The 27,526-nt window shown below is 42.8% G+C and overlaps 1 protein-coding gene and 1 non-coding gene across 9 annotated transcripts in view; one reads left to right on the top strand and one right to left on the bottom strand.

The window, feature by feature from the left end:
- Taf12 (TATA-box binding protein associated factor 12) overlaps nucleotides 1-12,932 on the bottom strand; it is a 29,517-nt gene extending 16,585 nt beyond the window's left edge. The window contains exon 1 of one of the 8 annotated variants that reach the window (XM_021263198.2): nucleotides 12,770-12,932. The gene's annotated coding sequence lies outside the window, so the exon portion shown is untranslated. Of the gene's footprint in view, nucleotides 1-7,388; nucleotides 7,409-8,945; nucleotides 9,327-12,440 lie in introns of those variants that run through there. The other 7 variants (XM_087215449.1, XM_087215447.1, XM_004850771.4 and 4 more) reach the window with 7 other exon arrangements.
- A 4,133-nt stretch (nucleotides 12,933-17,065) lies between these two features.
- On the top strand, nucleotides 17,066-17,199 carry LOC147827225 (U11 spliceosomal RNA). Its single transcript, XR_015452831.1, has one exon. It is a non-coding gene; the product is annotated as a U11 spliceosomal RNA (small nuclear RNA).
- The last annotated feature ends 10,327 nt before the right edge of the window (nucleotides 17,200-27,526 follow it).

Below are 27,526 nucleotides of genomic sequence, written 5' to 3'. Positions count from 1 at the left end.
GGCACCACTGAGCTACATCCCAGGGCCCATACAATAATTCTAATTGAATTATTTAATGTAAAAACTAAATAATTAGGCAGCCCCTACCACACTGACAATACCCTTAGTTCCAAAGACCATTTCCTTCTATGGATGAATTGAAACCATTGTAACACATTTGATGGGTGGTAATTACATAGGTCCACAACTGTCAAACTCTTCACATTGAACATTTAAGTTTTCTGCATTTTAAACTCAGCCTGGTAACATACAAAAGTGCTTACCTACCATGCACACAGCCCTGGGTTCAATTTCCAGTAACACACACACACACACACACACACAATGAATGTTCAAAGCCTATGTGCATAAGGAAAAGATAAGTCAGGTATTGTGATGCACGCCTATAATCCCAGAGCTCAGGAGGCTGAGGCAGGAGGATGACCATGAGTTCGAGGCCAGCCTGGGCTACATAGTAAGTTCAAGGCCAATCTGAACTACACAGTGAGACCCTGTCTCAAAGAAAAAAACAGGAGGGGAGGGACAGCCTCCCAATTCAGTGTTCTTAGCCTCCTGAGTAGGTGGGGTTAAGGGCATGTGCCACCACATCTAGTCAAACACTTTTTAAATAGGTTTTTGTTTTTCTGCAGTCCTAGGGATTCAATTGAAGACTTCAAGCACACTAGGCAATTCTTTACCACTGACCTACATCCCCAGCCCCTGCCCCCTCTTTTTTTTACTGGGGATTGAATCAAGGACTTTTATACTGAGCTATATCCCTAGTCCTTTCTTTCCTTTTGGTACTGGGGATCAAACACAGGACCTTGTGCTTTCGAGGCAGGCGGCAGAACCACTGAGCTAAATCCCTGGCCCCCTAGTCCTTTTTTTAAGCTTTTATTTAATTTATTTTATTTTTTTTGGTACCGGGGATCGAACTCGGGTCCTTGCTCTTGCATAGCAGGTGGTAAAACCACTGAGCTAAATCCCTGGCCCTTAAGCTTTTATTTTAGAGATAAAATTTTGCTAAACTGCTAAGCTGCTATACTGCCCAGGCTGGGCTGGAACTTGCAATCCTTCTGACTCCACTTCCCAAAGTGGTGGGGTGACAGGCGTGCCCCACTATGCCCAGCTGATTAATTCATTTTACATATTTGGGGACTAAGAGTAGAGTTCAGTAGTAAAGCACATGGCTTGTATGTACCTGGCCCTGAGTGTCATTCCCAGCACCACAATAAAATAAAATATTTGATCCATCTGGAATGGGGGAGTGACATATATACTCCCCATTTATATACTCCTCCATTCCAAATAGATCAAATATTTAAAATTTAAACTTTTTCTTTTCAGTACTAGGGGTTGAACGAAGGAATGCTTTATCGCTAAGTTACATCCTCAGTCCTTTTTATTTTTTTATTTTGAGACTGGGTCTTGCTAAGTTGCCTAGGCTAGCCTCAAACTTTCTCCATCCTTCTGCCTCAGCCTCCTGAGTGTTGGGTTTACAGGCATGTGCCCCACAGTTTCATTTTCAATAATTAAACTATAAGGGCTGGAGATTTAGCTCAGTGGTGCTACTGCCTGCCTTGAAAGCACACAGTCCCAAGTTTGATCCCTGGTACCAAAAAAAAAAAAAGTTAAATTATAGTCAAAGTTATGTATGAATAGAATATACTGTATATGTAAGAAATGTCAATCCATCAGCACTCTGGGTGGCTGAGGTGGGGAGGAACACAAGTTTGAGCTCTGTCTGGGGAATTTAGTGACATAGCAAGACACTATCTCAAAAAAAAAGAAAAAAGACTTGGATGTAGTTCAGTGTGAAAGCCTTATGTTCAATCCCCATAGCACATAAATTCATTAATTTTAAAAATAAAAAGGTGCCAGTTAGGGATGATGGTACATAGTGAGTTCAAGGCCAGTCCAAACTGCATAGTGAGACCCTGTCTCAAAAAATAAAAATAATAATAATAAATAAGGGTCTGGGCTGTAGCCCAGTGAGAAGGCCTGGCTTAATCTCCAGTACAAGAAAAAAACAAAAACCTTGTACAGTATCATCTGTTTTTTCAGAGGGAGAAACCTAAGTAATATTTTACCTTAATTTTTTTCATTTATAACTATGGGCATAGGACAGAATTTGGGGTATGCAATCAAAAGTACGTTCTCCACATCGGTTCCTTAGGCCATGCAGAATAGCAGCCTCACCCACCTACCAACAGGGCCACCATCATTAGTTCCTTCTGTATCTTTCCAGAAGTAATTTATTCATATAATTGTGTGTCTGTCTGCTCAGTTTGTTTTTGTTCTTGAGGCAGGGTCTCACTCTGTAGCTCAGGCTGGCCTTGAACTCACAAGCAATCCTCCTGTCTCAGCCTCCTGAGTGCTGGTATTACAGGTGTGCACCTCCACACTTGGCTATTATTTCTTATTCTGAGACAGGGTCTTGCTAAACTGCCCAGGTGGGATCTGAAGTTGGATTCTCCTGCCTCAGCCTCTCAGTGCTGGGATTATAGGTTCATGCTACCCACCTGGGGTTTGTTTCTTTTTTTGGTACCAGGGATTGAATTCAGACCTTGTGCTTGCAAGGCAAGCAGTGGCACCACTGAATTAAATCCCCAGCCCTGTTCTTTTGACAGGGTTTTGCTATGTAGCCCAGGGGGAGGCCTCCAACTTGTCATCCTCTCACCTCAGAGTTCAGATTGCTAGGATTACAGTAGGCATGCACCACCACGCCCAATCTGACTAGTTTTTAAACATTAAAAAAAAAAAAAACCCCAAAAAAGCAAACTTGACCTGTCTCACATTTTATACAAAAATATTCAGGCTGGGCATGGTGGCACACACTTGTAATCTCAGCATTCTGGGAGGCTGAGGCAGGAGAACTGCAAGTTCCAGCTCAGCCTGGGCAACTCAGCCACTTTGTGAGACCTTGTCTCAAAATAAAAACTGGGCTGGGCCGGGGATTTAGCTCAGTGGTTTTGCTGCCTGTTGCTCAAGCACAAGGACCTGAGTTCGATCCCCCGTACAAAAAAAAAAAAAAACTGGGCTGAGATGTAGCTCAGAGGGAAGACCTTGGTTTCAATTCTCAGTACTGCAAATTAATTAATTAATTAAAACTGACTGTAGGCCGAATGTAAAAATATGAAGCTATAAAACTTCTAGAAGAAAACATAGGAGGAAATCTTTTTGATTTTAAGCAGATTTCTCAGTCCCACCGAAAGAATAATCTACAAAAGAAAAATATTTAATAAATGAACTCATTCAAAACATTAAACTTCTGCGAAAGAATAAAACAAGTCATAGACTAGGAGAGATATTTACTAAACCATATATCTGGTACTGAAAAAAAAAAAGACAAAGAACTTGTATCCAGGATACATAAAAAATTTAAAACTCAACAATAAGAAAATACCTACAGCTGGGCAAGGTGGGGCACACCTGTAATCCCAGCACTTGGGAGGCTGAGGCAAGAGGATCACAAGTTCAAGGGCAGCCTGAACTACACAGTGAGACCCTGCCTCAAAAACCAAAAAGAAGGGAAAAAAAAGACCTCAAATTTTAAAATGGAGGGCTGGAGGAGCACTTGCCAAGCGTGTGTGAGGCCCCAGGTTTGATTCCTCAGCACCACCAAAAAGTAAAACCAAACAAATCTTCAAAAAATTGGGCAAAATGGGCCAGGGATTTAGCTCAGTGGTTTCACAAGGACCCGAGTTCAATCCCTGGTATCAAAAAAAAAAAAAAAAAAAAAAAAAGGCAAAAAATCTGAACATATCCTGTACCAAAGAAGATAAACAGATAACAAATAAGCACATGAAAAAGATGTTTAGTATCATTAGCTATGAGGGAAATGCAAACTAAATCTACAGTGAGAATAGCGAAAATTAAAAACATAAGTGCTGGGAGGATACAAAGCAACTCCTCATACAAGCAGGGATCAAAATATAAGGTGAAGGCTTAAATAAAAAATTTAGGGCTGGGGATTTAGCTCAGTGGTGCTGCCACTTGCCTCCCACACGCAAGGTCCTGAGTTCGATCCCCAGTACTCCCCAAAAAGAAAAAACAATTTATTACAGCCAGGTGTGATGGCGCACGCCTGTAATCCCAGCACTTGGGAGGCTGAGGCAGGAGGATCAACCTTGAGTTTAAGGCCAGCCTGGGGTACAATAGTGAGGTCAGGGCCACCCTGAGCTACAAAGGGAGACCTTGCCTCAAAAAACAAAAACAAAACAAAACAAAGCAAAACAAAAATTACAAAATATGTATAACAGTAAAAGACATATTGGGCCAGGGATTTAGCTCAGTGGTGCTGCGCCTGCCTTGCAAGTGCAAGGTCCTGAGTTCAATTCCCTTTACAAAAAAAAAAAAAAAAAGACATATTGACATTAATCCCCCTCAATTTATTCCCCATTGCTTTGAACAAACTTATCCCATTGTTCTTGCTACTTTCTGAAGCAGTTCTGGAAATCCTTTCATGAGTTTTTTTCTTTTGGCACTGGAGATCGAACTCAGGACCTTGCTCTTGTGAGGTAGATGCAGAACCACTGAGCTAAATCCCGGCCACTTTCATGAGTTGATAAAAAATACAGTGAAAAAAAAAATACAGTGAACACTGCTGCCGAGTCCCATCCAAGAGAAAGGCAGGCTCATTAAAACATCAGTATGTCTCCATCCAGCTTATTCACTAGAACTGGTATCATGTGACTGCTGGCTCTTCCTCAAAGTCAAAATAACCACAAAAGGTAAATGTTTTGAATGGATTCAGGACATCAAAGCAGCCGTGACAGTGCAACTAAGATGTTCAGGAAAGAGGACTCTAAGAACTGCTTCAGAAAGTGGCAAGAACAATGAGATATGTGTGTCTGAAGCAAGGGTGAATTTTTTTTTTAAGCAAAACTTTTATTGGAGTCAGGCACGGTGGCATACTCCTGTGATCCCAGCACTGGAGAGGCTGAGGCAGGAAGATCACTGAGTTCAAGGACAGCTTGGGCTCCATAGTGAGTTCTAGGCCACCCTGAACTACATAGCAAGATCCTATCTCAAAAAAAACAAAGAAAATAATTATTGGTACATTTTAGATATACACAATGATAAGATTCATCATAGGGAATTTATATCTGTACATGTTATATCTTGCTTCTTCTTTTTCTCCCATTCACCCCCACCTCCACCTCCGCTTTGACCCCTCTTCTTGTTTACAAAAGCTTTAACTGTTTTTTTGTTGTTGGTTTTGGAGACAGGGTCACTATGTAGTTCAGGCTGGCCTTGAACTCACTATGTAGGCCAGGCTGGCTTTGAACTTGTGAGGATCTTCCTGCCTCAGCCTCCCAAGTGCTGGGATTAGAGGCATGTGCCACCATACCCACAAGGGGGAATACTTTTCATGAGAATTAATGGCAATATGTCTTTTACCATAATAAATTGAAAAAACAACAGCAAAAGGGCTGGGGATTTAGCTCAGTGGCACTGAGCCTGCCTTGCAAGTACAAGATCCTGAGTTTGATGCCCGGTACCAAAAAAAAAAAAAAAAAAAAAAAAAACAGCAAAAACAAAAAACCCCAATACTTAAATACTCATATTTTTCGATCACACCTGATATACTGCTGGTGTGAATGTAAAATGGGGAAGTCTTTTTTGGAAAACAATCTGGCAGTTTGTTACAAACTTAAACATGTGCTACTGGGTATGGTAGTGCAGGCCTGTAATCTCAGCACTCAGGAGGCTGAGGCAGGAAGATTTCCATGAGTTCAAGACCAGTCTAGGCTACATAGTGAGTTCAAGGCCATCTTGAACTATATAGTAAGACCCTATCTCAGTGCCCCTGCCCCCAAAAAAGCAAAGTTAAACAGATACTTATCTGACCCAGCAATCCTACACCTAGGTATTTACCCTAGAAAAATGGGGAAAAAAATTATATGTATATATACTATTTTTTTTTGAGACAAGCTCTTCCTATGTACTTCAGGGTGGCCTTGAAGTCACTATGTAGTCAGGCTGGCCTCAAACTTCCTTCTGCCTCAGCCTCCTGAGTTCTGGAAGTATAAGCATGGGCCATGACAACTGGGTTTGGAAACATATTTACACAAAAATGTGCATGAATGTTCATGGCAACATTACTCGTAATTGCCAAAAACTAGAAATAATCCAGACAACCTTCAATTAGTGAATGGATAAAAAAACTACATACATCCATAGAGTGGAGTATTACTCAGAAAGACTGATACATGCAACATGGATGACTCAAATGCATTATGCTAAGGGAAAAGACAAAACTCAAAGGTGATATGATTCCATTTGTATGACAGTCTGGAAACGGCAAGGTTCTAGGGACACAGAACAGATCAGTGGTTGTCGAGGGGCCCGGGGTTGGGGAGGACTGACTACAAAGGTGCATGATTAAATCTGGCAGCAGGAAGGCCAGGGATCTAGCTCAGTGGCTCTGCCGCCTGCTTTGCAACCGCAAGGTCCCGAGTTTGATCCCTGGTACCAAAAAAAAAATGTGATCAAATTTGGCAGCAGGTGAAATGTGGTTAATCTTGCATTTGTGGTACTTATATGACAACGTCTGTCATATTCTGAGTTGTAACTGTGCTCCAAAAAGAATTTTATTTGTATAAAATTTTTTTAAATAAACGTAAAATATAAAACAAAACATTACGGACTCATCAGAATGGTCAATGACTCCAATCCAAATTACCTGTTTACTGACGTTTTTTCTAGTTTTCTGGGACAGGATCTCACTATGTAGCCAGACTAGCTTCAAACTCATGATCCTCTTGCCTCAGCCTCCTGAGTTCAGGGATTATAGACATACACCACCACCCTCAGCTTCCTCACAACTTTCATGAAGCCCAATTGTGGATAATGCTGACCAAGTACAGCGGAATGAAATGACAGTAATAACCTGATTTGTGCTATGTAATATACTATGGTTGTCTTTGGACTACTCAAATTTCTAACTTGCACTTCCTCAGAATGCCAAGAGGTAAAAACAGGCAAGAACTATGGGATGTTTGAGGAAATAATATAATAACTAACCCCTACTGGTACCTACTATGAGGAAATTATGTCCTATGAAAGTCACAGGGGGGAAAAAAAAAAGTCACAGGGACTCTGGAAAGTCCATGCTTTCGAGAGATACCACTGAAAATATTCAGGGCTAGGGATGTAGCTCAGTGATAGAGCACTTGCCTAGTACATGCGGAGCTCTGGGTTCTAGTCCCACAACTGCAAACAATCAGAAAGACAGAGGGGAGGGGAGGGGAGGGGAAAAAAACCATAATGATTCTATCAAAAACAAGATTGTAGGGCTGGGGATTTAGCTCAGTGGTTCCGCTGCTTGCCTCACAAGCACAAGGTCCTGAGTTCGATCCCCGGTACCAAAAAAACCCCACATGATTGTGTGTGGTGGTGCACACCTGTAATCTCAGCACTCTGGAGGTTGAGGCAGAAGATCACCACAAGTTTCAGGCCAGCCTGGGCTACATAGCAGACCCTGTCTCAAAGAGAAAAGCAAAAAAACAACCAACCAACCAACAAAAACAACAACAACAACAAAAAAAGACTGTATGGGTGGATGGGAGTTCAATTAAATAACCAATTCTATTGTACCTCCCTTCACCTGTACTATTCAAACTGGTTGACAGGGTGAGAATGAGAAACCCTAATTATTTTTCCTTTTAACATCCTTGTACCTTGAAGTAAAATCCAGTTGCCATCTTATTACTGTATTAAAAGTATCTGAAAAAAAAAAAAGAAAAAAAAAGTATCTGGGGGCCGGGGACTTAGCTCAGTGGTTTCAACGTCTGCTGCACAAGCGCAAGGATGCGAGTTCCATCCCCGGTACCAAAAAAAAACAAAAAAACCCCCAAAAAGTATCTGGGGATGTAGCTCAAAGGCACAGAGCCTGCCTGGTGAGTGCAAGACCCTGAGTTCCATTCCCGGTAGCAAAAATGAAAAAACAAAAAATAGTATCTGAACTTTCAGAGAGTGAGGAAACAGGGAGACCTGGCAATTGGTATAAGACCCTGGCCTTAGCAAGGCATAGACACACACCTGTAATCCCACCACTTGGGAGGCTGAGGCAAGAGGAGTGCAAGTTCAAGCCTAGGTTGGGCTACACAGTGATACCCTGAATCAAAAACGAATATCCAGAGAGGGCTAGAGATTTAGCTCAGTGGTTTTGCTGCCTGCTGCACAAGCACAAGGGCCCAAGTTTGATCCCCGGTACAAAAAAAAAGTCCAGAGAGAGAGAGAGAGAGAGAGAGAGCGAGCCCAAAGACCCTAGTTTTCTCGGGGCATCTGTTCCACTGTTTAAAAAAGAAAAGAAAGCAATGAAAATATGAGAATAAAAGCCAGATTGACTTTACAACCTTTTAACCTCTGAAATGCTAAGTAATTTTTTTTTTTTTTTGGTACTGGGGATCAAACTCCGGACCTTGGGCTTGTGAGGCAGGTGGCAGGCACCGGAACCACTGAGCTAAATCCCCAGCCCAGTAATTTATTACTATTTTTTTTTTTTTTTTTGGTACCGGGGATCAAACTTCGGTCCTTTGGCTTGCACAGCAGGTGGCAAAACCACTGAGCTAAATCCCTGGCCCTAATTTATTATTTAAACAAAATACTGGAGGTCAAGGGAACTATGAATCTAATGGCTTAAAAGCCAGATTACTGTGGTGCACAATTTGACTTAATAACTAGATTTTCTACCTAGCTATTTCTCTCCACTCTGGCTTCTAGCTGTATCTAAAGGAACTCCTATTTTCAAGCTTAACTAGACAACAACAACAAAAAATCATTTATTTGTTGTTTATGAGACTTGAGACCAACAGACAAAAGGGATTTTTTTTCATTTTGAAAGTAATGCTCATTTTGGCTAGCTTGACCCAGCAGGTGGTTTTGAGTTAATAGAAAGGCAACATAGTACAGTAAGCAATGATATGGACTCCACACTAGGCACGGTGAGTGACACTCACCTGTTATCTCAGCACTTGGGAGGCTGAAGCAGGAGGATCTCAGATTCAAGCATAGACTCACAACTTACCAAGACTCTGTCTTTGAATAAAAAATAAAAAAGAGCTGGGGATGTTGCTTAGTAGCAGAGTGCTCCTGAATTTAAGTCCCTGTACTGAGGAAAAAAAAAACAAAAAAAACCAACCACCATCAATGAAATAGTGACATGGCATGCTTTCTATCGTAATTTGGTATAAATAACTTCTGATCCCTTGTATACAGGGATTTGTATTGTTTTTTGGGGTTTTTTTTTTGGTACTGGGGATCGAACTTGGGTCCTTGTGCTTTCGCAGCAGGTGGCAAAACCACTAAGCTAAATCCCCGGCTCCCACACAGGGATTTGCAGATGGTATATAAGCTAAGTCACTGGGGGAAAAATAGCTCAACGGTTTCAACCATCTAGTTCATGGTAACAATTAGTTGAAAAGTTAATCCAATTTAAGCACTTGTTCTTCAAATTGCTCTTTCCTAACCTAAATTTGAAATTAAAAATATCTTACTCCATTGCAAGGAAAAACTGTACTACTGTTGCTTTTTTCTATCTTGAATATCTATGATTCTGTGAAAACAGAAATTTAGTTCTCCTCAAATACCAAACTATGTAAGTACTCCATTAAATTACAGTACTTGACTTAAAGAGGAATCTTAAGGGGAGGGGAGTGCTTCTGTTCAGTGATATGCTTTGTGTAACTATTACTTCTATTTTGCTGATGGGCAAACTGAGACATGGTGAGGAAGCCACTTTAAGAAGTAGAAAATTTGCGGCGGGGATTTAGCTCAGTGGTTTCGCCACCTGCTGCGCAAGTGCAGGGACCCGAGTTCAATCCCTGGTACCAAAAAAAAAAAAAAAAGTAGAAAATTTTAGAGGCACACATAACTGGGGCTGGATCACTAGGTACTATGTGATTTCAGGCAAAGTACTGAATCTCTCTGAACCTTCTTATCTGTATAATGGGACTGACAATACCTAAGTTGCGGGGCTATACTAATTAAGTGCATATTACTTGAAAATGCTTGTACCTGGTTAGTTTGAGTAGGAGTCAATAAAAGATACTATTACTGAAGAAGGGAAGTGACTAGTTTAAGTCTCCCATCCCTTTTGTGTGTGTGTGTGATACAGGGGATAGAACCCAGGGCCTTCACACAGAGCTACATCCCTAGCTCTTCTCCTCCCTCCTTTTAAAATTTTGAGACTGGAGCAGGACATGGTGGCACATGCCTATAATCCCAGCACTACGGAGGCTGAGGCAGGAGTATCACAGTGAGGCCAGCCTGGACTGCAGAGTGAGTTCAAGGCCAGCCTGAACCACACAATAAGACCCTATCTCCAAAACACCAAAAAAAATTTTTTTGAGACTGGGCAGGCTGGGCATTATGGCACATCCCTGTAATTCCATCATTCTGGGAGGTTGAGGCAAGAGGTTCAAATGTTCGAGCCCAGCCCGGGCGAGACCCTGTCTCAAAAAAAAGATGGGGCTGAGAATGTAGCTCAATGGCACTGTGCCTGCCTGACAAGAGCAAAAAAAAAAAAGAAAAAGAAAGATGGATGGATGGATGGGGAATGTAGCTCAGTGTAAAGACCCTGAGTTCAACCCCAAGTATTATTAAAAAAAAAAGTTGAGACAAGGTCTCAATAAATTACCAAATGCCCAGGCTGGGCTGGATTTTGAATTCCTCTTGCCTCACCTTCCCAGAGAGAGGGATTACAGGCATGCATACCCCACTTCATCTGGCCCCCACAATCCTTATCTAAAAGCAGCCATCCCTAGTAAATGCTTGTGCTAAAAATGCAAGTCACAAGTTACTTTTTTTTTTTTTTTTTGGTACCAGGGATTGAACTCAGGACCTTATGCTTGGGAGGCAGGCACGGTGCCACTGAGCTAAATTCCCAGCCCACACTTACTTTTTTGTCATGTTCTAAATAGCTTATTAGAAAATAAGGGCCAGGAGGGGCCTGGGATTTAGCTCAGTGGTTCTGCCACCTCCCTGTCTCAAAAGCACAAGGTCCCCAGTTCAAACCCCAGTACCAAAACAAAACAAAACAAAACAACACCCCACCACCACAAAACCATAAAAAAATAACACTGGACTGAATTTAAAAGTTTCCTCATTGACAAGTGACATTCACTGTATCTATGTTAGTACAGAAACAAGACTCCCAGGGCTGGGGATTTAGCTCAATGGTTCTGCCACCTGCCTTGAAAGCACAAGGACCCGAATTTGATCCCTAGTACCAAAAAAAAAAAAAAAGAAAAAGAAAGAAACAAGACTCCCTCCTAGTAGGGAACAGTGGAGCAGGCCTACAGAGACGTTGAGGTAGGAAGATTGCAAGTTCAAGTAGCCTGGGCAATTTAGCCAGTGCCTGTCTCGATGTTTTAAAAAGGGGAGGAGGGGCCTGGGAATGTAGCTCTGTGGTAGATCACCCCTGGGTTCAGTCCCAGTAGGAGAGAAAGAATAAAAACTCTCTCCTGATTTTGAAGGTAAAAATTCTAGAAGCATTTATTCAAGGAATATTAACCAAGCATCTGTTGTTTGCTACACACATCAGGGTACTGCATCAAACTTATGATCTAACTATTCATTGTCTCAATGTGATCCTAAGTCCTCTTCAGACCTTTTTCTTCTTAAATGTAAAACGAGGGTGTAGAAGAGATGATCTTTTCAGGCCCCTCCATCTTTGACATTCTATTCGAGATGTACAGATCTTCGGGGTGACTGAAATGGGGTGTAAGGCACTCAAGTATATAACTGAGTTCAAACTGCTTCCAACTTCACATCCGATTCGCAATAATGAAGCAGAAAAAACGAAGATCCTTGAATGTGGGCTTCCTAAATTAAGTACCTAAATCGAGTGTGGTGGCACACACCTATAATCCCAGCACTCGGAAGGCAGAAGCAGGAGGATCGCTTCCAGTTCAAGGCCAGCCTAGGCTACACAGTGAGTTCATTGCCAGCCTAAACTACAAAGCGAGACGCTGTCTCAAAAAACAAACAAACAAAACAAAACTAAATTAAGTATCTGACTCAAGAAAAGCCTGCCTGCCAACAACCAAGGAGGCAGCGCGAAGGAAGGAGTCTTCTCCTGAATACATCCGTTATCACTCTGGGTACAGAGAATACGAGGGAAACAATTGATGGCTCTATCCTTCCCACTCTCCCTTTCCCTTGGAGACTGACCTCACACCAGGGCCCCTCGGATCCTCTGCTTTTAGGAGCCTGGCTCCTCACAGCCCTATTTCCTCAGGAACTCGGAGTCTCAAAGCCCCGATCCTGTCCTCACAGACGCCCCGGTTTTCACTGCCCGCTTCGGCTTCATCCTAAACTTAAGTGTTCTCTGCCTGCTTCTGCCTCTCAGAAACCTGTCCTTCGCTGCCCTCTTTCTAAATCCTTAGGAGCCTGGGTCCTGACTGTCCCGCTTCTGTTCTTAGGAGCCCAAGTGCTCACGGCTCCACTTTTACCTCTGTGAAGCGTGTCTTCACGCCCAGTTTCGTTCCGACCCTCTCTTCCAAAAAGTACGGGTTTCACAATCCTGTCCCTCTCGGACCGCTTTCCCTCAGATGCCGAAGAACTCACTCCGTTCCCGTTCTCTAAGTCTCATTCAGAGCCTGGGTTCCCACAGCCGCATCTTCTCCGAGCCCGATCCCTTCAAGTCCCGTCCCAAGAGCCTGAATGCTCACAGCCCAGTCTCCTCCACAACCTAGTTCTTTAAACACTGACCCACTGTGGGTCTGGGTCCTGACTCCCTCCTCCCACTCTTCTTCCTCAACTGCCAGGGCCCAAGACTCACAGGCAGCAGCGTCTATCTCCCCATGATATGCGGAGACTGCCCCAGAGAAGCTTTCGTCTCAGCAGCCGGTCCGACTGCGCGGCCCGCCCCGAGTACTTTCCGGCACCGCTCCCCGCCTCCAACCCGGAAACGCGCGGCTCTTCCGGCCGGCGGGCGCGCGCCTGGCTCGCGCAGGCGCAGACTCTCCTCCAACACGTGGTTGGTGTGTTGGGCTGTAGCTCGGCTCTGGCGGCAGTGCTTTCTCCAGCTTGTGGTTGACTGCTGGCGTGGGCGCGCTCTGCTTCTTCTAGCTTGGCGTTTCGAACCCTGCCCTAGGCGTTTCTTCTCAGTTCGTCTTGTATCTTTCTCAAGCATGACCGGTTATGGACGCTCTCGGATGGCTTCAAGGTCGCCATATTTGGTTGGTGTCATTGTGGTGACATCAGGACGGGGGTATCACCCGGGACAGCAGAACCCCATAGGTATCCCATTTAGGGGCAAGGGAGACTGGTTATGCCTGTAAGTTTGCAGTCAATAACCAGTGAGTGCAGGGCCGGGGATTTAGCTCAGTGGTTCCGGCGCCTGCCTTGCAAGCTCAAGGTCCGGATTGATCCCTGGTATCAAAACAAACAAACATAAAAAATGAGTGCCTACTATGTCAGGAAATATGTTCAGCCCTTTCCGATTTCATTTAATTATTTCGAGGAAATGACTTTAGTAGGGTTCTAGCTAGAAAGTGCAAAGCCTCAGGTTGAACTGAACTCTCCAAAGCTTGAGTCTTTTCTATAACCGTTAAGCTCTGACACTTTTGAGTTATTTCAGCCGTCAAAACTTCGTGACGACTGTTGTGGGTTGTTTTTTTTTTTAACCTAATTCTAGATGTAGACAAATAAACAAGACCGGATTTCAACATCTGTGGAGTTCTCAGTAAAATGGAGGAGGACTCACACACGTTTAAAGACGTGAAAGCCAGAGCTACCAACAGCCCGCAGGAATCAGGAGGAGCTGCCCAGATGGGTCCAGCAACTGCCCTCTCTGCCTTTGTATTTTCCCATCCTCATCCCACCACATTCCCAATCCACTGTCTACATTGCCACTGGATCCAGATTCTTAGATTCAACACCTTGTCACCATTAAGTGTCAAACTCTTGCCTAGGCTTATTTCTCAGCCACTGTTCCCATCATTTACTTTAGGGTTTGGCTTATCAGTTTTGTTGTTGAACTTCTGTACATCTGTTTTTTTTTTTTCCTGAGACAGTCTCTTTACATAGTTCAGGCTGACCTTGAACTCAACTGTCTAATCTAGACTGGCCCCGAATTTGCAGTAATCCTGCCTCAGCCTCCCAAGGGGTGGGATTACAGGTGTGCACCACATATCCAGTTGAATTACTGTACATCTCTTAATGACTCAATTTGAATGTATATTCATCTAACAAATTTTTATTGTCATATTGTATGGCAGGCCTTTTGTTATGTCCTGGGTACATACTGGTGGCTAAAACAGACATCCTTGTCCTGAGAGTTTACAATCTGGCCAAGTGTGCAACAGGGTAAAAGAATACCAGAATAGGAAAGACAAGGGAAAACAAAAAGAATTAAAATGTGTATGTACATTTACCAACTCCCCAAAATGAATACAATCATTATGTACTGCAAACACGCACTAATAAGAATAAAAATTTAAAGAGAATACGAGAGTAAGCCAGGCTTGCTTACCTGGATAATGGAGAGTCCTGAGCCAAAACTCTGAGTCAGGGAAGAGCTTAGCCAAGGGCTGAAATGACCACAGTGCCTGGAGCTTAATAGGTGACAAGGAGAAGTTATAAAGTTGAAGAGGTAGGCAAAGATTCATTTCAGGCCAGACCCTGAATCCTGGTGAGGGATTTGGGATTTTATTCAGTGTGGATGGGAAGGCCTTAGAGGGTTAAGCAGAGAAGTGAAATGATTTGTTTTTAAGTGATAACCTGATGGATTACAGGAGGAGTCCCCAACAGACACTTTTTTTTCCTGTCAATTTCATCATTATTACAGGAACATTGCTTATCCCTACATAGTTATTATGGATGAATTTTTTATTTTAATGGCCCTCTGAATAGAATTAAAGTCAGAACACTAATTCTCAACTTCAATAAACATGCATATATATTTGGGTCTTAAACTATGTGTTTCCAAACCCATTAGATGATTACTCTCCCTGTATTTGCTTTTTAAAAAAAATTTTATTTTATCCCATTCTCCCCCTCAAATCCCCTCCCCTTCCTGTGTACAAAAGTGTTTCCATTTTTCCTTCTATCCAACAGACACTTGATAGCACCCATCTCTGCTTTTTGCCAGCTTCTACTAGCCATCTGCTACTTATTACAGTGTAAGAGCTTTCTTTCTTTTTTTTTTTTTTTTTTGGTACCGGGGATTGAACTCCGGTCTTTGCGCTTGGGTAGCAGGCGGCGAAACCACTGAGCTAAATCCCCGGCCATTTATTTCTCTTTTCTTGCAACTTCTACTTAGCATAGGTTAGGGAACTCCATACATTTTTTTTTTTTTTGGTACCGGGGATTGAACTGAAGGTCCTTGCACTTGGGCAGTGCAAACCACTGAACTAAATCCCCGGCCCTCAACTCCATACATTATTATAGCATATTAAAGAAAGTAAAATGTCTAACAGTACTTTTCTTGTTTGCATATGTTTATAGTGTGGATGTATGTACAAAAAAGTATCGCAAGGTAAATACTGAATCCTTCATAGTATGGGGAAAGCATTTTCACATTTTACCTAACTTCTGTACTGTATCAACTTCTTTACAATTATATATTGTTTTTATACTAAAAGTGAAGTATTGGGGTTGGGGTTGGGGCTGTGGCTGTGGCTCCAAGGTAGATAGCTTGCCTAGGGGCCGGGGATTTAGCTCAATGGTTCTGCCACCTGCCTCATAAGCTCAAGGACCCGAGTTCTATTCCTGGTACCAAAAAAAAAAAAAAAGATAGCTTGCCTAACATGCTTGAGTCCCTGGGTTCCAGCCACACCACTGCAAAAACAAAAAGTGAAGTATAGGAGCCAGGCACACATCCATAGACCCACCTTCTCAGGAGGCAGAAGCAGTAGGATCAGTTGAACCATGAGGGGTTTTTTTTGGGCGGGGCATGTTTTGTTTTGAGACAGGGTCTCACTGTATAGTTTAGGCTGGCCTTGAACTCACTATTTAGCCTAGGCTGGCCTTGAACATGCAGCAGCCTCCTGCCGCAGCCTCCCGAGTGCTGGGATTACAGTTGTGTTCCACCACACCTGACTGAACCATGAGTTTGAGAGCAGCCTGGGCAAGATAGCAAGACTCCACAAAAAAACAACAAAAAAGGGGCCGGGGATTTACCCCAGTGGTTCCGTCACCTGCTCCACAAGCACAAGGACCCGAGAGTTCGACCCCTGGTACCAAAAAAAAAACCAACCAAATAAATCTGGGTTGATAAAAATCCACTTCAATCATTCTAAGTCAAGTATTGTTTCATTTTTCAAACTAATGGTATCATGCTGTACCTTACTGTAAAATTATTGTTCAGGTTTTTTTTTTTAATGTCTTTTTAACTCCTTCAAAGTCCACCATGTAACCGGGTGTGGTGGCGGCACACACCTGTGATCCCAGGACTCTGGAAGTTGAGGCAGGAGGATCACTGTGAGTTCCAGGCCAGCCTGGGCTACATAGTGAGTTTACGGCCAGCCTGAACTACATAGGGAGACCCTGTCTTGAAAAACAAAAGAAAAAACAAAGCGAAGCATATGGCAATCCACCACCTGAGCAGCCCACCGTAACACTGTCATCTCTGGATGTCACATAAGTGACTGCCTTGCTCCCAGATTTGCTCTCTTACGGTCGACGCTGCCTGTGTACGTCTGCCGCGGCTGGTCCAGGGTGGATGGCTACCAGTGACACAAGTCTGCGTATTTGCAATTTTGGTAGTTTGAGATTAGTGTCTTCCCTAGTTAGGTGCCCACAACCTCCGAGAGCCTTCTTCCCCATTAACGCCCCGACAGTTTTCAGCCCCTCCTCAGCTGTGTATCCCGCCTGCGCCGGGCGCCCGCCCACACTTTCCCAGAAAGCACTACTTATATTTGCATAATATTCACATCCTTGCCTTTATTTCTAAATACAAATCAAAAGACAAGAATACACCCGTTTTTACAAAGTTTCCCTGTTGCGCAGAAGATGTTGAAATTTCCTCTTTAACTTCAGGAATATAAGGTCGGAAATTGCTCGGGTTTTGTTCTCACCTTTACCAAAAAATGGATTAAACAACACTGCTACTCTGTTTCTGCCAGTGTATGTTAAAAAGGGCTTCTGTCGTGAGTGGCACATGTAGGGCAACTTGCTTGTTCTGCGTGCGGAATCGACATCAAGAGATTTCGGAAGCATAATTTTTTGGTACTTGGGCAGCCGGTGATCGTTGGTCCTGGCGCCCTTTTTGTAGTAAGAATTGAGTAAGTTTATTTGATTTGAAGTTTGGGGCGGCGTGGTACTGGTTTGACTTCTCGAAATAAAGGAGTCATGAAACTGGGGCTTTGTAATATGTTTCTGTTCTTTTTTCCACGTATGTGTTACATGTTTTCTCGCGCTTGGGCGCGGTGGGAGGTTTGTTGAAGATTGACTTAGCTCAAAGGTTTCGCGATGGGCTATGTCCCCACCACCTTCTAAAATTTCATTTTAAAAATGCTCTTGCTAAATCACTACTAAATTGCCAGGTTAGAGTTAAACTTATTGTCCTGCCTCACACAGTTGGTTTCTGTATCTTTGTAGAGTGGACGTTCTTTTTAAAATTTTTGAAAGTCTCTTAATTTATTTGGTGGTACTAAAAATTGAATTTGCAACCTTCAGCATTCCAGGCAAATGCTTTACCGCCAAGCCCCTGTAGCACCTTTCAAAGAAAACAAAACAAACGAAAAAACAAAACAGTTCCAAGCACCAATCTTAGTATTGACTCGGAAATAGCCATCAAGCCAGATGTGATGGCACAAGCCTATAATCCCAGCACTTGGGAGCCTGAGGCAGGAAGGAGGATCGCTGTGAGTTCAAAGGCAGCCTGATCTACAGGCTTTGAGACCCTGTCTCAAAAAAAAAAAAAAAAACCCTATCAAAATCTAAAACCTTCAAGCCAATGCGATGACCCATGCCTATAATCCCAACTACTTAAAAGGCTGAGGCATGAGGATGTAATTTAACAAGAGAACAGGTCTCAAAATTAAAAACAAAGAGCTAAGGATATAGCTCAGGAGTAGGGCACCATTGGATTTGGTGCTCAGTGCTGCAAAAAACAAAGCAAAACCCATTTTAGGAATGACTAAACAAAAAGAAAAGAAAAAGCTAAAATTTTCAGAAATTTGCCTAGGAATGTATTCTCATCAGTAAAATATGTTTAAGAATATACAGTATTCATATTCTTTCAGCCTAACAACAAATGTATACTGTCCAATAAAGGTAGTAATGTATACAATGTAGTGGCAAGTGGATTAGAACCATTTCCTGACTCCTCAAGGCTTACAGTTCTGTGAGGAGATTAAATATCAGAGTAGAACATTGAATTTGTTTCTTTTTTTCTTTTTTTCCTTGTTTTTTTTAGACAGGGTCTCACTATGTAGTCCACGCTGCCCTTGAACTTGCTGTGCTACTCCTGAGTCAGCCTCCTGAGTGCTGGCGTTATGGTGTGTGCCACCATGCCAGGCTCCAACATTGAATTTTTGGGCCTGGAAAGTGTTCCTGAGGCCATCAATAACTTCAAAGCCGAAACTTTAGAATAAATACAAGACAAGTAAGCAAAGTGAGGGAGGAAAGGCAGTTTAAGCAGAGGATGGAGTTTATACGCTACAGTACAGGAAATGAAAGACCAACATAGCCAGAGCAAAATCATGCAAGTGACAAAGCACACAGGCACCTAAAGAAATTGAAATCACCCACACTAGGCATCAGCAAGCTTTTTTTCTGTACCTTATGCTATGTACAAAAGATCAAATTTTGTTTTTGTTGTTGTTTTGGTACTAGGGATCCAATTCAGGACCTTGTGCTTTCGAGGCAGGAGGTGACACCACTGAGCTAAATCCCCAGTGTTGTTTATTTTATTTTTTGGTACCAGGGATCGAACTCGGGTCCTTGGGCTTGCGCAGCAGGTGGTAAAACCACTGAGCTAAATCCCTGGTACCCCTGTTTATTAAGAGACAAGGTCTCACTTTGTAGTCCAGACTGGCCTTGAACTCACTATGCAGCTCAGGCTAGCCTTGAACCACCATGGCCAGCTACAAAAGATTATTTCAAAATGGATCAAAGACCTTAAAGTAAACACAAAAAATTATAAAATTCCCAGAAGAAAATCTTTGTGACATTGAATTTGACAGTAATCTCTTGGATATGACACCAAAAGCACAAGCAACAAAAGAAAACTCCACTTCATCAAAATAAAAAACTTAATTCATCAAAGGGCCCTACAACCCGCCCCCCCCCCCCAAAATACATCTGGTGGCCGGGCATTTAGCTCAGTGGCACCACACCTGCCTTGCAAGTGCAAGGTCCTGAGTTCAATCCCTGGTACCAAAACAATAGTAATAATATATCTGGTACGGAATTAATATAAAAATATAAAAGAACCTTCTACAATACACAATAACAAAACAACCCAAATCAAAAATGGACAAAGGGGGGCCGGGGATTTAGCTCAGTGGTTTCGCCACCTGCTGCGCAAGCACAAGGACCCAAACTCAATCCCCGGTACCAAAAAAACAAAACAATTAAAAAAATGGACAAAGCGGGGCCAGGGATTTAGCGCAGTGCAAGGACCTGAGTTCAATCCCTGGTACCAAAAAAAAAAAAAAAAAGGACAAAGGAAAGCCAGGTGTGGTGTCAAAGGCCTGTGATCCCAGGACTCAGGAGGCTGAGGCAGGAGGATTGCCATGAGTTGAAGGCCAGCCTGGGCTACATACTGAGTTCAGTGCCAGACTGAACTACAAAGGGAGACCCTGCCTCAGAAAAAAAAAAAAAATGACAAAGGAGCTGTGGATGTGATATAGCTCAGTGGTAGACCACCTGCCTAACATGCACAGGCCCTAGGTTCACTGCTCAGCACCATAAATAAATAAATAAATAAATAAATAAAGGAAAGGGCTTGTACAGACACTTCTGGAAAAATGACATACAGATGATCGATAAGCACATGGAAAGATGATCCACATCACTAATCATTAGGCATATGCAAATCAAAACTACAATAAGATATTACTTCCTACTCATTAGGAATAGCTATTATTATTAATTTTTTTGGAATAGCTATTATTTTATTATTTATTTATTTTGGTACTGGGGATCGAACTCAGGTCCTTGTGCTTTCGCAGCAGGCACTGAAACCACTGAGCTAAATCCCCAGCCCCAAACTTGGGTTGTGGTTTTTTCTGTTTTGTTTTGTTTGGTACTGGGGATTGAACTCAGGACCTTGTACTTGCAAGGCAGGAACCACTGAGCTAAATCCCCGGCCCCTTATAGCTATTATTTAAAAAAATCACCCCAAAAGGAATGGGTATCATAAAAAAAAATCTAATAATAGCAAACGGTGTTGAGGGTGTGGGAGCAAAGGAACTGTACTACATTGTTGCTGTAACCCAGTTCAACCACTATGGCAGTGAAGAGATTCCTCAAAAACTTAAAAATAGAAATTCTATTTGACCCCAGCTATTCCCTTGTGTATCATCCCAAAAGAGTTCAAATCAACATATTAAAGGGATACACGCATATCTATGTGTATAAGCAGCAACAGTTTATAACAGCTAGATCTTGAAAACAGCATATATGTCTGTTATCGTTTGTATCTAGTTGTCCCCCCCAAAGCCTCATGAGGTCATAGGTGGGTTTTTAAAAGAAAAAATTTATTTTTGGTACCAGGGATCAAACTCAGGTCCTTGGGCTTGCTGGGCAGGCGATGGAACCCCTGAGCTAAATTCCCTACCCAAGGTGGGGTTTTTTTGAAGGTTGCTGGATCTAGGGTGTGTGATACTGGGATTAAGGGTGTGTGGTACTGGATTAGTCCACTAACTGGTTTAGCATAATTCTGAGTGTGGATAATGGAAGGCCCACCCCAGGTGTGGGTGTGCACCAATCAATAGGCTTGTAGCCTGAATGGAATAAAAGGGAAAGGGAGGGGCTGGGGATTTAGCTCAGTGGTTTCCCTGCCTGATGCGCGCAAGAGTTCATCCCCAGTACCAAATTAAAAAAAGGGAAAGGGAGGCTACTGCTTGCTTTGCTACCTCCTGCCTACTCTGCCATGGACTGTTTCTCTTCTGCCATGCCCCTTGCCATGCCATGCTACCCTGCCTTGGAGCCAGTTGACTATAGACTGAAACCTCTACAAATTCTGAGCTAAAATAAATCTTCTTTAACTTGTGGGTGTCAGGAACTTTGTCCCAGAAACAAGAAAGTAACCATGACAATGTCTTATCAACAGATGAACAGACAAGGAAAATGGTTTTTATACACAATGGAGTACTTCACTCCCATAAAAAAGATAAAACTTGAGGCATTTGTGGATAAATAGATCCGATTTGAGAACATAATATTAAGTTAAATAAGTCAGATATATATATCTACAAATATATCTATATAAGATCTACAAGTAAAGAGCAAAAGAGAAGAGAGATAAATAGGAAATGAGAAGAAATTTAAATACTTCCCCAAATTGTATTTTATTGTTTTAAAAATATTCCAAAACGTACCCCCCCAAAATTCCAATACATATGCTAATTTGTCTCATTTATGTTACTAGTTTATCTTAGTTTCTTGAAAAGATAGTTTGTGTTACCTGTTTCTTTTTTGTAAGAATCTTTTTTTTTTGGTACCAGGGATCGAACTCAGGTCCTTCTGATTTCGAGGCAGGCGGCAAAACCACTGAGCTAAATCCCCAGCCCTGTAGGGATCTTTTTGGTTCATGTTCTATACTGAGTAATTACTTTGAAGATAATTATGAATAATGTGCTAACTATTGTTATTCTCTTATTATTTGGTCTTGAACATTTTTTTAAATTAAAAAAAATCAGTCTTGGGCAAGACAGGTAGTTCAATGGTGCAGCGCCTCCCCAGCAAGCACAAGGCCATGGGTTCAATCTCTGGTATCAAAAAAAGAAAAAAAAAAGACCAAAAAAAATTAAAAACCAGTCTGTGGGGCACACACATGTATCCCAGCCACTTGGGAGACTGAGACAGGAGGATTACGAGTTCAAGGCCAGTTTGGACAAATTAGCAAGACCCAATCTCAAAAAAATAAAAAGGGCTGAGGATGTAGCTCAGTGCTCACTGGATTCAATCCTCAGTATCTATTCCATTCCTTAAAAAAAAAAAAAAATCAGCAGATTGGGGCTGAAACTCGGTGGTAGATCATGTGCTTGGCATTGATGAGGCCCTAGGTTCAATCTCTAGCCCTCACCCCCTGCCCCACCCCCAAAATTACAAAGTAACCAGAGCTGGTAGCGATACAGAGAAATTAGAAATCACACTCATTGTTGGTAGTAATCCAAGATTGTACAGCCATGGCAGAAAACAGTATGTCAGTTCCTCAAAAATTAGCAGAGCTCAGTGGCACACACCTGGAATCCCAGCACTCTTAAAGGCTGAGGCAGAAGGATCAAAAGCTCAAGCCCAGGGGCCAGGGATTTAGCTCAGCAAGCGCAAGGTCCTGAGTTCCATCTGGGTACCCCCCCCCCAAAAGTTCAAGTCCAGCCTGGGCAATTTAGCAAGACCTTGTCTCAAAAAATAAACAAAGGCTTGGGGATATAGTGTAAGTGGTAGGGCATTTGCCTAGCATGTGGAGGTCCTGGGTTCAATCTTCAGTACTGAACAAAAAAAAAGAAAAAGGGAGGGGGGATAGATGAACAAAACAAATAAATATAAAAAAATAATAAAGTACTGATACATATGATACATGTACAGATAATGAATGAACCTTGAGGATATTATACTAAATAAAATAAGCCAGCTGAAAAAAGGATGTGGGAACTTACCGCTCAGTGAGTACAGAGTTTCTGTTTGAGATGACACAAAAGCCCTGGAGATGGATGTTGACGACGGTTGCACAGTGCAAATGTACTTGATGCAACTGAACTGTATGTTTTCTTTCCTTTTTGAGTCAGGATCTCACTCTGTAGTTCAGGCTGGCCTTGAACTCTTTATGTAGCCCAGGCTGGTCCCAATCTTACAGGGGTCTTCCTGCCTCAGCCTCCCAAGTGCTGGGATCATAGGTGTGTGCCACCACGCCCAGCTGAACTGGCAAATGTTATGTCATGTATATTTTATTACAGTAAAAAATAAATTGAATTAAAAAGAAGGCTGGGGGGGCCAGGGATTTAGCTCAGTGGCGCCACACCTGCCTTGCAAGTACTAGGTCTTAAGTTTGATCCTCAGTACCAAAAATAGAAAGATGGGGTGTCGCTCAATGGAAAGGCATATGTTTAACATGCAGAACAGTCTAGGTTTGATCTCCAGTATCAAAAAATAAAAGAAAAAGAAAAGATGGAAGCCAGGTGTGGTGGTGTAATGGTGCACACCTGTAATCCCAGTAGTCCGGGTGGGAGGATTGCAAGTTAACTAGCCTGGGCTACATAGCGAGTTGAAGACCAACCTGGACTAAATAGTGATACCTTGTTTTGAAAAAAAAAAAAATTAGCTTGGTTTGGTGGCACATGCCTGTAATTCCAGCACTCTAGGAGGCAGAGGCAGGAAGATCAAGCCCAGCCTAAACAATTTAGCCACTTAGTGAAAATTGTTCTCAAAGTAAAATAAATAAATAAATAAATAAATAAATAAATAAATAAAAGGCTGATGTTGCTTATGGGCAGGTCCTGGGTTCAATCTCTAGTACCATGAAAAATAAAAAGGAAGAATTGGGCCAGGGATTTAGCTCAGTGGTTCTACCGCTTGCCTCCCAAATGTAAGGACCCAAATTTGATCCCTGGTACCAAAAAAAAAAAAAAGGAGGAAGAATTATAGATGTGCCTATGGCTTGTGATGTCCCTGGCACTGGACTTCCAAGCCATCACCAGCTCAGAAAATTTACCTTCCAGTGAACAAAATAGTGTATACGAAGGGCTCGCACAGTGCCTGGTGTAGAGGAAGGGCTCCAAGGTGTGGCTGCTATAAGACTGTGGCCAGAGACAGCCTCAGCTAAGGTCCTGGGGCCAGCGCTGCCTGAATGCTGGAGTCTGTCAGGTGGTGGGTGGCACCAGTGGGGTATTAATAGAATACCAGCTGGCATTTTTGTCTTTTTGTGGTAGCAAGGATGGAACCTGGGGCCCCACACATTCTGGGCAAATGCTCTGCCACTGAATGACATCCCCAGACTTTTAATTTTTTTTAATTAATTAATTTATATTTTTGTAGTACTCAGAATTGAAGCCAGGGGTGATATACTACTGAGCTACATCCTCAGCTTTTCTTATTTTGTTGTGTTTTTTTTTGTTGTTTTTTTTTTTTAGTACCAGAGATCGAACTCAGGACCTTGCGCTTTCAAGGGAGGCGGGCATGGTGCCACTGAGCTAAATCCCCGGCCCCCAGCTAGCATTTCTTTCTCCTTCTCTTCCCACCCTCCCTTGCTCCTTCTCTCTTTCCTTCTCTCCCTTCCTCCTTTTTTTTTTTTTTTTAGACAAAGTATTGTTTATATAGTCTATTCTAATTTAGAACTAGCCATGTACCCCAGGCTGGTCTTGAACTCATGATCCTCCTGCCTCAGACTCTCGAGTGATAGATGCTGGGATTATAGATGTGTGCCACCATACCCTTGAGGGCTCACTACATTACAGATATTAGTTTTATTTTGTTTTTTCTTTTCTGTTTTTTTTTTTTTCCATACTGAGGATCGAACTCATGACTTTGTGCTTGCCAGGCAGGCAAGGCACCACTGAGCTACATCCTCTGTTTTGTTTTGTTTACTGTGTAATTCAGGATGGCCTTGAACTGTCTATGTAGCCAGGCTGGCCTAGAACTCACAGTAATCCTCTTGCCTCAGCCTCTGGAGTGCTGGGATTACATGTTGCATCACCATGCCTGGCCCAGATATTGTTCTGAAAACCCTCTTATGCACACAGATTACCTCATTTCCTATTTTTATTTTTGTTACCAGGGATCAAACTCAGGACCTTGCGGTGGTGAGGGACCACTGTGCTAACTCCCCAGCCCCCTACCTCATTTTTTTTTGAAACCCCCCATGAGTGAGTCTTCCTTCTATTCATAAGAAGGCAGACTCCTACAAGGTCACAGTGCCAGCAGGACTTAAGTCTTGTCCTCTCTGACTCCTCCACCAGGAATCACTTTTTGCTTTGGATCTGGTGGGGGCTGTGGGTAAGGGTGGGGCTGGGTGGGGGATGAAGTGATTCACCTGACTCCATGGAGATTCGACCCCAATTTTTTTTTTTTTTTTGTACCAACTGGCAGAACTTCCTCCCTTTCCCTCAGCCTCCTTTTCTGATTCATTTCCCATCTGTTAGTGGTTTCTGTCTTCTGAGAGGGTGGATGATGCAGAAGGGAGAGACAAGCTGTGGGGTGTGGGGGAGGACACAAAAGCCCAGGGAGTCCTTGATAGATAAATATTTTCCATTAATTAATTTTGGATTTTTGAGAAAGGGTCTCACTATGTAGCCCAGGGTGGCTTCAGAGTCATGATGATCCTCCTGCCTCAGCCTCCCAGAGTGCTGGGATTACAGGTGTGTGTCACTATGCCCAACTGACAATTGTTTTTTGAGTGCTCTGTGTGCATCAGGCAGTGTTCTAGGATCCAGGTGTCCTCCTGTGGCTAATATAGCTTGCCCCTGTGGAGATTCCCATGCAGGGTATATATTGTGGCAGTGAGAGGCACACAGAGGAAGGGGACCTGTTGGGTAGGTGAGGGCATTGAGAGAGACATGGGAGACAGTGCTGGGTGTGGGGGGGGCATAGCTTGAGACAGTGAGAACCAGCAAGGCCCCAGGGATGGCTGGGGAAGCAGGTGAAGACTTGGGAGCAGCGTGTGCCGGGCCTGGGGAAGCAAGGAGGCCAAAGGCCATGGATCTGTGAGTTGGAGGAGAGTGGACAAAGCCTGTGTGGAATAGCAGGGGACAAGAAGAACCCAGTGCCAGGTCACACAGGGTCATGTAGGCTGATGAGGTCGAATTCTATTCTAAGGGGACAGGAGGGCACTGGACTAATGAAGATGGAAGACTCAAGCCACTTCACAGATGTCTTGGGTAAGTTGCTAAACTTCTTGTCTTTGAAGGGGTGAATAGGAGGTCCTGTGAGGTTGGACAAATCAGAAAGTTTATGGCGTTACCTGGCTGCTGGACAGCTCTCAGCAAGCCTGAGCATCACCACCCTCAGGCTACTCACTGTTGACAAACTGGCTTTTGGCCACCAAAGGCCTCTGTCCACCTGTCATCCACGGTCTCCCTAAGTGGGCCTTAGATGTCTCTACCATTCCACACGAGACCTCTCCAAACCCCCAGCTGCCCCCAAATTATATCCATTGTTCATCTTTTTTTTGTTTTGTTTTTTGGGTTTTTTTGGTACCAGGGATCGAACTCTGGTCCTTGTGCTTTCGAGGCAGGTGATGGAACCACTGAGCTAAATCCCCAGCCCTTGTTTTGTTTTTTCTACCATGGGGATTCTATCACTGAGCTATACCCCAAGTCCTTTTTTTTTTTTTTTTTTTTGAGATAAGGTGTTACTAGTTTTCCCAGCCTGGGATCAAACTTACAATCCTCCTAAAGTAGCTGGGATTACAAGCACGCACCACTGCACCTGGCTATTCAGCTTTTTTTTTTTTTTTTGGTACTGGGGATTGAACTCTCGGGTCCTTGCACTTGCGCAGCAGGCAGCAAAACCACTGAGCTAAATCCCCGGCCCTATTCAGCTTTTTATTCACCCAAAATTGTTCAGCAGTCAGAGAGATCATAAAAATACTGGAAGCTAAAAGCAGACTGGGCACCCAAATATCTTTTTTTTTTTTCTGGTACCAGGAATCAAACTCAGAACCTTGCACTTGCGAGGCAGGTGCCTGTACCACTGAGCTAAATCCCTAACCCTCCAGGTATCTTTTATATTTCTTGTCATTTTTTTTTTTTTTTGGTACCAGGGATCGAACTCGGGTCCTTGTGCTTGCACAACAGGCGCCAAAACCGCTGAGCTAAATTCCTGGCCCAAGAGAATTTGAGCATTCTTGTCATTGTTTATCTTTTTTTGTATCTTTCATATTTAAAAACAAACAACAGGGCCGGGGATTTAGCTCAGTGGTTCCGCTGCCTGCCTCACAAGTGCAAGGACCTGAGTTCGATCCCAGGTACCAAAAAAAAAAAAAAAAAGATATAGTAAAAACAAACAACAAGTAAAGAGTTGGTGGGCCGGGGATTTAGCTCAGTGGTTTTGCCACCTGCTGTGTAAGTGCAAGAACCCGAGTTTGATATCTGGTACCAAAAACAAAAAACAGTTGGGGTGTAGCTCAGTGGTAGAGACCTTACCTAGCAAGCATGAAGCCTTGGGTTTAGTCCACAGCACCAAACAAAACTTAAGAAACAATGTTTAGTGAACAGAAAAAAAAAAACCTGTATAACATGGAATTGTGTATTAACAATAATTCATCAAGATAAAGAGAAAGACACATAGAAAAAAAATTGGAAGAAAATATACCAGATGTGGACAGAGGTGTTTTTTTTGTTTTTCTGTGCTTCTCCATCTTTTTTTTTTTTTTTTTTTGTACCAGGGATCAAACTTGGGACCTTGAGCTTGTGAGGCAGGCGGCAGA

Source organism: Heterocephalus glaber, unplaced genomic scaffold, assembly GCF_053883595.1.
Source record: "Heterocephalus glaber isolate CG9 unplaced genomic scaffold, H.glaber_assembly_v1.0 deba00001452, whole genome shotgun sequence".
NCBI lineage: Eukaryota > Metazoa > Chordata > Mammalia > Rodentia > Bathyergidae > Heterocephalus > Heterocephalus glaber.
Note: the sequence above shows the minus strand (reverse complement) of the source record. Positions and strands in the feature narration are given on the sequence as shown.